This window comes from Osmia lignaria, chromosome 9 (genome assembly GCF_051020975.1).
Source record: "Osmia lignaria lignaria isolate PbOS001 chromosome 9, iyOsmLign1, whole genome shotgun sequence".
In the NCBI taxonomy this organism is placed as follows: domain Eukaryota; kingdom Metazoa; phylum Arthropoda; class Insecta; order Hymenoptera; family Megachilidae; genus Osmia; species Osmia lignaria.
In genome coordinates, this window is record NC_135040.1 from 896,042 (window position 1) to 908,509 (window position 12,468).

Here is a 12,468-nt window from a genome sequence, read left to right on the forward strand (position 1 = left end):
ATGTCTGGCAGGAATCAAAATCGGCTCGAGCCTGTTGCAATTGTAACAGATGTGGCAACAGCGTGACAGAAGTCTTAATACGTTGCGGCAACTATGCCATACTTGTGGCTATATTCGCGTAGCCATTTGTGGTGTCAAATTAGAATTTACATTTATCGACTGATCTGTGTTTTTATCGACCCTGATGATAACGTGGTCAAATATACCATCAATGCCTCTGACGGAGAATCACTGAACTATTCTTATGTCTATTTGACGTCTGATGCGTGCAAATCGTAGATTCCATTTTACGTCTTCCATAAGTGATAAATTGTGAAAAATCGAATTTCAGTGATATTGTGCTAGTTCAAGGGAAGTTGGTCTGCTCTGTTATCAGTGAAAAAACGATTAAATCGTCCAATATTCGCTAAAATGTAGCCGAACGCAGCATTCGGCAGCCATGTTGTTTGCTTACAACAGCGTCTGTCTCAATCGTACAGTTTCCAAAATTCCATTTTTCTCAACGTATGATGTTTATTATCGTTCAAGCGGACCAGACCGACCTGTAGCGAAGTCTACCCGTGTGTGCTGTACCCGCGAAAATTTCATTTATGCAATTATCGAGACGAAAAATGGAATCTACGAAATCGAGTGTCTCTCTCACACATGGCGTATACGTGCATGCTTTCCGTTGATTGTGTGAGTGCACGAATACAGGTCATGACACAAGGAGTCTGTGCCCTTAAGACTCCCACGTGCACCGCAGCCGACGGGTTTTCGGCTAGCTTACATGGGAAATGTCCATCGACTACCTCCCTGCGGCTCCTTGCTGACCGTTCGTGAGACCCAGGAGAGGGAGAATACAAAACTTGGAACGAGACACCGAGACTCGAGTACACTTACTGTCGATCCTCAGATCTGACCACTTCGTCAGCTTTCTTAAAATCAATTCATACAGTCTTAACGATATACTCCGACGTAGCTTCATAGTTCAGTTTTAACGTACCTCTGAGGTATTAGTTCTCCAAACACACACACAAACATTTGTACATCATCTTCGAATTAAACATATCTGCTTTTAACGACTTATCAGAAGTCTCAGTGTAAATTTATTCTCCTTGCAAAGGTAAAAGTTTGTAAGGAAGTACGCACCTTCCGGTGGTGGAATCCGCGTGACACAACGGTATCCTCTATCCGCGAAGGCGTACTGAACAGAAAATGCTTACAGCTTTATATATTAGTATAGATATAGATGTGTAAGAAATCTCTCAATTTAACTGTATAGAAAACTATGCCTGAACGCGTGTTTACAGTTCGGCGGTTCGAGGAAGACGAAGGAAAAAGGTGGCTTTCCGCTTTTCCCGGGAAAATGCCACCCTCGAACCGGAAGTAGAGGTCACTACTTAAATTATACAAATTTACAGAAAGTGAACTTTCTGACGAGGTCGCGCGCCGATATCAGAGGTCGTCACACTGTCAGTCATATCTTCGCGGTTGTATGAAAAAAGGATAGATCCAACGGCAATCCAGCCAACAGAACACCCATTCCAGCCGCATACATTCTTGTGAGCAATACACAGATTTATCGAATGTGTATGCTGAAGAACCATCAATGGCGAGAATAATATTTTCGTGTCCTCAAAATATTGTTCCCCATACATATTAAAGAAACGCGCTTCGATACGTTTCTATATTCGTTGCTTGCAACACACCTCACTGTAATCTGGTTAAAATCAAAGACATTGGCGTAACTAACACTTCTAGGGGTGAACCAGGTCCATAAAATTTTAGAAAATTAGAAAATTAGAAAAATTCAAAAATTAAGAAATTAGGAAATTAGGAAACTGAAAAATTGGAATGAGAAATTAGAATATTAGAACATTTGAGCATTAAAATGTTGGAGTATTAAAAAAAGTAGAACATTAAAATATTGGAACATTACAATACTAGGATATTAGAACATTAGAATATTAGAATATCAAAATATTAGAATCTGACAATGAAATACTTTGAAATGTTAGAATTTTAGAACCTTAGGGGCTTGGGATTTTAGAACCATGGAATCTTAAAGTTTTAAAATGATGAGAGAGTCAGTCCCCTTGTTTTAAGGAGGTTCTTGGCCCTTATCTAGCGAGCCGAATGATCAAAGACCCCCAATAAATACAACTGTTAAGTACCGAAGGTTAATTAATCAGATAAATTAGCAGGTTACAATGTGTGATTTAAACAAATATTATTTAAATAAATTATTTATTAATTTATTGCTTTTACCAATAAATATCGACTATTAGCAAAAACTGAATTTAGTCGGAACTTGAAGAATTTCAATTATGAGAGTTCGCTTTATGAATCACTCGGTATAGTTGACTTACTCGGGTTGAACAAAACAAAAACGAAATAGCGGCATGCGTGTCGCAACGTAGAATCCATAAATAAAGGAAATTCCTATGATGCAATCGATGCGCCGAAAGTTATGTGGTGTAGTGAAAACAAATACTTAATCGTTTTCCACAACAACGCATCCGGCAAATTGCTCTGCGTGTATTTGTTCTGACAATTCACGTTTATTACAACTGTAATAACAGATTTAAAACCAAGAACATATTTATAGAGGATAATTAAAAACCGATTAGTACTGTATAAAAGCTGTTTCGTTTATCTTATCCATCTTGATATCTTCGTTATGTTTGCCAATATAAAAAATATGCAGAAGCAAAGTTGGTTGGTTCAGAACGACAAATACTATGATTCATGATTTTGTTCCTTTGAGGCAATTTTTTTACTAGTTCACAAAATTATCGACAATTTTATAATAATAATGATATACACATTGATGTAACTTGGACCTTCATTTAAGATAGGCCAAATCTTGTTGAAATTTTAGAACTTTGGAAATTTGTAATTTTGTAATTTTGAAATTTTCAAGGTCAGGATTTTTGGAATTCTGGAATTCTGAAACTTGGAAAACTTGAAATTTCGATATTTTTGAGTTTTAGTAATCTGGAATTTTAAAGTCTTAAAATTTTATTGGTAAAGATCCATATTTTTGGGGAGGTCCACCCTGACCCCCACCTAATTACACCAATGCATATACATATTTTTATTAGATAATAAAAGACAACAAGATTGTTGTCGTAGCTGAAAAAGAATAGATTTCGAACCGGTATGAAATCGCAATTTAGTTTTTGCTAATGTATATAAAAAGTAACACAACTCAAAAAAGTGCAAACTCTATATGCACAACTCTACATACACACATACCAGTATTAGTTATACATATATATTATAACTAATTATAACCAAATGAATCAAATTTAAAATGCATCAAATTTAGTTGGTTACAACTTTCAAAATATTTTAATAAATCATTGCTATATATACTCGCACTTTCCATACTGAAAAATATGTGATCCGTACGTATTCCATTTGTTAATTTGCTGGGCGAAAAAGTAGGGTCCCAGCTTAAGTGTTATAATTCCGTTATTCCGTAACTATTAATGATACAAAAAATTGTTGATATGGAAATAGCATGGAAAAAGGGGGCCGAACTGAAAAATCTTTTGCATTATTAGTTTAAGAGATATGATGGTCAAGTTTTGTTTTTTAAATGGAACCATATATTTTTTTTCAGATCACGTAACAGTGCTTCTCAAGACGAATTCATTCAATTTTAATGTATACATTCGATTTTAATTACTTTTCAAGATATAACATTTACAAATTTCCCGGTTTTCAGTAGATACGTCTCGGTTTGAGTGGCAAGTCGTAAAAGCGGCCCTATTGTTGCAATAAGTGCCATAGCGGGGGTCTACTCTAGGAAGGGCAGACCCAAAGAATAACTGCTATGGCACTTACCGCAACAATAGGGCCGTTTTTACTACTTGCCACTCAAACCGTGACGTACCTACTGAAAACCGGGAAATTTGTAAATGTTATATCTTGAAAACTAATTAAAATCGAATGTATACATTAAAATTTAATGAATTCGTCTTGAGAAGCACTGTTACGTGATCTGAAAAAAAATATATGGTTCCATTTAAAAAACAAAACTTGACCATCATATCTCTTAAACTAATAATGCAAAAGATTTTTCACTTCGGCCAAAACATAGGCCCGCTTTTGCCGTGCAATTCCCATATCAACAATTTTTGTATCATTAATAGTTACAGAGTAACGGATATATAACGCTTAAGCTGGGACATCCTGCATGTGTGTGAGTACGTTAATGCGTGTGAAAGTGGTACATTCCAGACGAACATTTATGTGGCGACTATTTATTGAGCGGCCGCTGTAGTGGGTTTGTTTGCTAGTACATATTGCTACGATTTCGAAAATAAAAATTATGAAAAGCCACCACCTAACGGTCTTGATGAGAAGCGACGTGAGATTTGTACATGGGTCGCAGTTTTTACAAAAAGTGAATAACTTGTTGCTGTCATTGAGAAATAACGTCAAATATCCATTTCCAAAAGTGTTTACATTTTACAGCTTTATGTTCATTTATTTGATTAAAATATGTATGTTTGAATAAGGGAGGAGTTTTAGGAGGTTTACAGCATCGAGTTCCACTTTTCAGAAAAGACATCGTTCAGTGATTTGTATTTTCTGTGTCAAAAAATTTCCAAGTTTGAAATCCACTATAATTTTGTAAATTCTTTTTCCAATTGCTATTACAAAAATCAATTCTCTCTTTTTCAACTATTTAAACCATTATATTATTAATGTACATATATGTCTTTTCGATGTTTCTCTTTCAGTGTTATTTATTTTTAGATCATTATATTTTTTATTAAACGTTATCAAATGTTTATTGATTTCTTTACTAGCAAAATGTTACAAATGTTGCAAATATACTACTTTACTGCTAGACCCAGTGCCAGTCAAAGAAATGTCTAACATGGGCTTCAGCCTCTATTTATAATGTTAAAAAATATTTTGATAATCTTGAAGTTTTTAAATTTTGAAATTCCAGCATCTTGACAATTTCTTTTAGTTTGTCTTTTTTCTCTACGATTTAATATTGTTTAATTTTATTTCGAATAAATTTCAATTTTTTGTTCCAAGTTCATCAATCAAAGTGATCCTCACAGGTTTGATAGCCCCGGGTCTCAGAAATCTTGATCTGCTCCTTTATGTTTATTACATATTGTTTTTATATTGTTGATTATTTTATCCATATAATATTTAGTTCAAATAGTGTGCTCAAAAATTAATAGCATAAAAAACACCCCCGAATAGTCATTTATTTATGTTCCAAAGTAATAGTCCCCGCAGAGATATAGTGAATTCGTAATTTAAACCGTCAAGAAACGATGTCTAGTGATGTTAGTTTTAAGGTAAATTTACACTGAACAAGTAGCTGTATTTGGGAGTCTGTATCAGTACTTTTTGGGAAAAGGAAGATAGCCTACCCAGATAGTGCTTCCCTCTTTCTTATCCCTGAATACTTATAAGATCCACTGGGTTCGACTACTTGGCTAATGTAAACTCGGCCTTAGGGTTCAGATTCAGGGTCTATTTTTCTCTAGACAAGTATTTCAGTGATCAAATTTTGGCTTCTGAAGGACTTCGTTATATCGCGGTAGAGACAAAAATTAACAGATTGTAAAAATTCTGTAAAATATGGAAATCATTTTTCGATAACAATGGTCATTTTTTAAAGTCCTAAAAAGTATATTGTATATGCGTATAGTGTATGTGTATAAGAGTATAAGAGTATAGTGTATATGTGCATAGCATATGTGTATAGCAGACTCGTTATATTTCCGTGGACGAGGTAATAAATGTGAAATATTTTAAAAATTTCCAAACTTTCAATTAGAGGGGGGGTAGATGAAGATAAAAGTATCTTGGATAAAACATCGAAGAGTATCATTTTCATAGGATATGATGATGGAATTGTGGCAGTAGTATGCTTGAAAATCTGTGTGAGGGACAAATCGGTCACGTGGCAATATAACGAGAGTCTACTGTATGATTCACTCTTCTAACTACACATTCAAGAAGATTCCGATTAAACAACTGACTTATCATTTTTAATAATTTAAAAAAATACTGTCTTTAATTTGGATATTAATGTAAAAGATAAAAGTCTTTTTCCTAACATGTTTATCAGTCTCATATTTTTCTACTGTTATTGTATTGGAATAATAAATGTGAATTAGAAAATTAAACGAGGAGAGGATAATAACATATTATTTTATAGTCAAACTTAAATACATATAATATAAAAATTGTTATGTGCCACAAATTTCGAAAATGTTGATTCCTAGAATTATCTCATTCTATTTTATATTCAATTATGAACTACCAAGATTGACTGAATTGCAGCTTGGTGCAAATAAATGTTAAAGTACGAATTAAAAATGTTGGCAAGATGGAATTAACATAAAGTCATAAAATATTAAAAGTGATGATATATTATCAAGATAACAAAATTATACTATTAATAAATTGTATTTAACGACATGTTAAGAGAATTGATAATCTTCAAAGCTGTACTACTTTGAGTAAGGCTACATATAATACATAGTGTTTGCTGCTTTAATAGCTAACATAAAAACAGTTATTTATTAGTAAGTTTCTTGATTTATACACGGTTTCCAACAAGATTACAAGCCGAGGTATAGAAGCAGTATAAAAAACATTTAACTAGTATTATGCATGGTATCCATTATGAAAGATCAGACTTTGATGTTTATGTAAGCAGCAATGCATTTATGTTACAAGGAATGGTTATTTAATGTATTGTAAAGAAAGAGAATTTTGTTGATATTTTATAAAAATATGTAATTTCTGACCTTCTTATACAAAAAGATTTGTACAAGTTTGAATTATTCTAGTATAGAAAGATAATCTATCGCCAATCATTTATTCACAATCCGCACGCAGCGAAACACATGCAAAAACTTACACCTAACAAATTAGTATACAGTACGCACTCGATAATTTCTCGCATTTCAGGCTGTGAAGAGGGATACTTTTACGAAGTGGGGAATTATTGAACGCTAATGAAATGCGTGCCTTCCTTATAGTCCTTTTATTTTTATAGCACAGTTATACATTTATTAGCTATCTGAACGAGAAAGCATAGTGTACGCGCAATGTTTTATGGAAAAACTTCAAAATTGTAAAATTTCGGAATTTTAGAATCTCACAATCCTTAAATTTTGAAAATTTTGAATTTTAGAATCTTAGAATGGTGAGAAGACCAGTCCACATTTTTGGGGGACCAGAGCTACCCTGGTCCTTATCTAATTATGGCATTGTTCATGAGAGCACGGGTCCTCCTTAATCGGGAGTAATATGGCAGAGAATGCGAGCGCGTACTGTACTTCGAAATAAAGCTGCAGGTTTCAAAATAGTAAGGAACGTTTTTATTTATTTTGGCATCGAGATTATATATCGTTTTTGAGACCCTGGGAACATGATGCCCTAGCTTGCCAGTGTGTTTTATAGGTTAAAAAAAGCTAAAATAGTCATTAATGGTTTATTACGATGATATTCCTAAACAATGATATACATGTATACATATGTGAACGCTATATGTACAGTGTGTCCGCGCTAAAGTGTGACAGACGTTTTATTTCGTAACTATCGATGATAGTGTAACATCCCGCAGGAAGAAGAATAAATAAAAAGCCATCATTATTAATTATTAAAATATATATTTATTTTTTTTTAGTTTTTATACAATCAAAGTTATAACACTTCGTTTTTTTATTATTGTATTAACATGATTCAGATTGACAATTATATTCATATTTAACAAATAGGAAAAGAATGTTGTATTTAATTATATTTATACTTAACAAAATTTATACTCAAAAATATACATCAATAATTACCGCGTCGATAATTCTACCGCGTCGATAAAAGATCGACGTAGGACACATAGATAGAGATAGGAATAACGCGTAGAAAGAGATAGGAATAGAGCGCAGAATAAAGAGAGATAGCACTACGCATAGACAGAGACAGCGATACGCGAGGAGTCACGTACATTCCGGTCAAAGTCCAAACACTTCCGGTATCGAAAACGCGTGTAGAAAAAACTGCTACGTAAGCAAATCTCGGGTATAAATACGAGCGTGCCGCGAGGAGCTATTTCACTACAATTCTGATCGTAGTCCGACACGGATCTATGATACGATTACTACGTAGGTTTCCAGTAGCTTAGATTCTTTTGTCGGCAAGGCGGCAAAGGTTCCGCGTCAGACGCGGAGCGCTCGATCACCGGTTCGCAGCGGTTCTCATATGTGTCAGGTTCGCTACCAAGCTTAACGAGCGAGCGAAAGCCGAAGCTCCTTGGATGCGGCCTATTAGCACACTGGCTCTAGAGCGACGATACCGTCCTGCAGTGTTCGCAACCAAGCTTAACGAGCGAGCGAAAGCAGAAGCTCCTTGGATGCGGCCTATCAGTGACAGCTAAGTTGCCCAGAAATCGTACTGCGGCCGAACGGGTTAGCTCCTACAGTGTCGGAACGGATCCACACCAACTTCCCGACAATCGAACAATTTATTTGAATAAATTTTTTTTTATAAATTCAAGTTATAGATTTAGAATTTTCATAATTGTATCTAGAGACGTGTTCACTAATCAATTAATTTTTCCTTTGTATTTTATTTTAGGTCAAACTATTTTGTAATTAATAATTCGAATTTTCTTTTATTGTAGCACAAACGCGATTGTTGATTTTTTTCTTTGTATTTTTTTATATACAGGGCGCACTCATTGTAATTAAGATAATTATTTCCTTTTTTTTGTATTTCAAAACAGGGCGCAACATTTGTACATTGATTACATTAATTCTTTATATTATTTTCATCACCTTTTTATATAACTCAAATAATTACTTACGTTTTCTTTTTATATACATATTATAAACAAACACAACACAACTTTCTTGAATAAACACTCATTACGATTTTTGAGAAAGGAATTAACGTTGGATTTCACTCCTTTACCGCGCACCACCCGAACCTATGATCCCTTCATTATATAATTATTTACGAGACGCCTTCTTATAGGGAACCGCTCTCCCTACGCAGTAGGTGCAGTAGCGTACTCGCGATAATAATTCCGGGACGTTACAATAGGAAAAATTGTTTATATGGAAATTGCACGGTACAAGGGGGCCTATATTTTGGCGTGAACGAAAATTTATTTACATTATTAGTTTAAAAGATATGATGGTCAAGATTCGTTTTTTAAATGGAACTATATATTTTTTTTCAGATCATGTGATAGTGCTTTTCAAGACGAATTCATTAAGCTTTAATGTATATACCCGATTTTAATTAGTTTTCAAAACATAACGTTTACAAATTTCCTGATTTTCAGTAGATACGTTCCGGTTTGAGTGGCAAATCGTAAAAGCGGCCCTATATTGTTGCGGTTTCTTATTCTTTGGGTCTGTCGTTCCGAGCGTAGACCCACGCTGACCGCGCTAGCTTTGTCGCTTTGGCTGTTTAGCGTTAGCGTCCTGAGAACTCTTTCTTTATCGCCGCTGGCTGCCCTTTATATGTCCGCTCGCGGCTTGTTTACTTGCGCGAGCGGCTCGGGGCTCGGCGCCGCGTAGCGGCTGCGGCGGGCGGCGCGCGGGCTCGTCGCGTGTTTGCGCCGGCGCGGCGCCGCGTGACGTAGATGACTCTCGTCACAAAGTTTATTACTATCATTTGACAATATTGAAATTAAAATATTTTCTAAATTAATGGTTTTTGACATAAATAACTTTTTTTATAAGGAATAATGTGCTAAATCAACTAAGTAAGATTATAAAAAATATATAATTTTACTTTTAAAAAATTAAATTAGACCTTCGTGTGGTTTATTTAAAAACAGGTAATTATAATATTATAAAGAAAAAAGATGGTTCAAAGGAAATCTAACACTGACAATGACCTTGATCATAACGTAGGACGCATACACTGTTGTCCTATAATGGCGTTAAGAACATGGCATTTATTAATAGGAATAGTGTTAACCAGTACATGGAGGGGTTGCTAGCTAATTTATAGGGAAGTGCTATTGAATTGAATATGAAATGGACGTACTGTTTTCAGCAAGATAATAACCTAAAGCAACAAGGAAGTGATTATTATACAATGTTCCAAAACATAACACCTCAGAGTCCAAATGTTAACTCAATTGAAACCTAATGGTATATTAACATTATTATTTATCATCGCTTGGATATTTTTGATCCAGAATAATTTCGTATATTTAGAAAACAATCACATAATCTCACTACTTGATAATAACAAAAGTAAATCCCATATAGTTTGTAACATACTTTCAATCCTGAAAAATCCTTTGCTTCAAAAATGTTGTAAGTAAATTTTAAATTTTCAACGCGAAATATTTTTATAGACGTGAAAAATATTCATTTGGTATATAATATTGTAAAATACAAAGTTTCTATAATTATTTACACATATGTGTTTGTTAATTTGTATTGTTAACGTGTAAATTATTTCTATATAGTAAATTATTAATTGAAACAGTTTTCATTATTGTGCCATTTGTTTATATAAGACTAGATAAGACACAGAAAATGGCTCAATTTAATGTCAGATTCCTTTTTATATACTGTAGTGGAAGAGATGCTAATTTTCCCCTCCTCCCAGTTTTATATATATATTTTTTTAATTTGATTTATAGTTTAAACTGTTTTACATTTTTGAGTAAAATGTTTATAAGCAAATAAGGTCATTATTTAGTAATACGGACCACCCTCCGATGACCTTGACCTTGACATATGTTGTCAAGGTTATCCTCCTGAGTGACCTTCGGAAGGTTTTAGCCATCGCTCGTTTTTTATTAAAAAGTTATTAACCAAAACAGATTTGTAAAAATTAAAATGGAAATATCCATTAAAACTCAATTAGAAGTGAATATTATTGATATATTAGGTTAGGTTAGGTTAGGACGCCGCAAGGCGACCGGCAACGCTTTCGTTATTATTTAAACAACACTATCATCTCAAGAAAGCGTTGCCAGCCGCCGTAAGGCGGCCGGATTTAAATATATAACCTAAACTAACTTATCACTTCTATATGTATATGGTTTTAATAATAATAAGTTTAATATTTTATCTCCTACTCAACTCGAGGCGATTAGAGGTGGGTACGTTAATCTAAATATTTACCAACGATAATAATTACTATAACATTTATTCATTTATATTTTCTGTTAAAGGATACATAATAGCACCGACGAGATACTGTTAAAGACTGCCATCCTTATGGGAGTTCGCGGCGGCGAAAAAGTTCGACGTTTTCTTACGCCCTCTAGAATATATTGCGATCGCAGTAAGAAACAGAACCAGAATCAGTGAGTTTACCAACGACGAGGTTCGGTGCTGAACTGTATTATGAGACATGAGATGATATTTTATCTGGTCGATGCTATTATTATTTCTTCGGTGATTCGAGTTAAGTTCGTTTTACAAACCTTTCGGAGATACTTTTTAAGACGTCAAATATTTTAAAGGAGGTAACTTAATAACCCTCTTTAGTTCATTGGAAATTATTTTTTTAATAAATGACGAACTCTAGTTCTAACTGTAAAGTATGTGTTTTTAAGGTAAATAAATATTCATTTAGAAAAAATGATGAATAGAAAAGAAGTTAGAAAAAAAATTATTTTCTTCTAATTTCATTTAGAAATCATTTAGAAATAAAAATGAATGAAAAATATTACATACGTTCTGTAGGATATAATCAATAATAATAATAATGTAATAATCATAATAATCATAATAATATAATAAGTAACAGGTGTCGAAAAGAAGAGAAATGTATTTCAATAAAATCTTTTATTTAATAGTAAGTAAAAGCTGGATAAGTGCAACAAAAGATTGGCAGGATAAGTGCAACATCGCTATCCTGTCCACTTGGGGGGATCCCCCTAGGCGAACCGAGGAAGCCGTGTAATGATCCGAACCGTAATATCGGTGTGACTAATACTAATTCAACGATAAAACTTTTTTATTTTTAACTTTTTCTTAATGAAATTTTTACTAACGCATTGGTGAGATTTTCCTGATTAAAATGATACCAAACACGATATAGTTTGAATTATATTTATTTATTTATTCAGAATATGCTGCGGTAATGCCACGAATGATCGGTAATGAGCAAGAGCCGTTATTCCATGTTTGATTGTGAGTCGAGCAACTCACGGTGCGATTGATAGCAAAAATTGTAAAAGTAACTAAGTCGCGGTATTTTCAGTGTTAGATTTGTATTCCACGAAAAAATAAATATCTAAAATTACCACAATAGTATATACAAATTTGTCCATTGCTTGACACAGTCTGCGACCTTTCAGAATATTTGAGGTCTGTTTTCTGTTATAATGTCTTGCCATAAAACTTTGAAAAAGAAAGGACAGTCAATGATGGGCCATGATGGGGTATGTGCGGGCAATGACGCACTCAGAATTTGTTCTTGGAGGGAGCTAAGTTGAACGAATAAAAATATTTT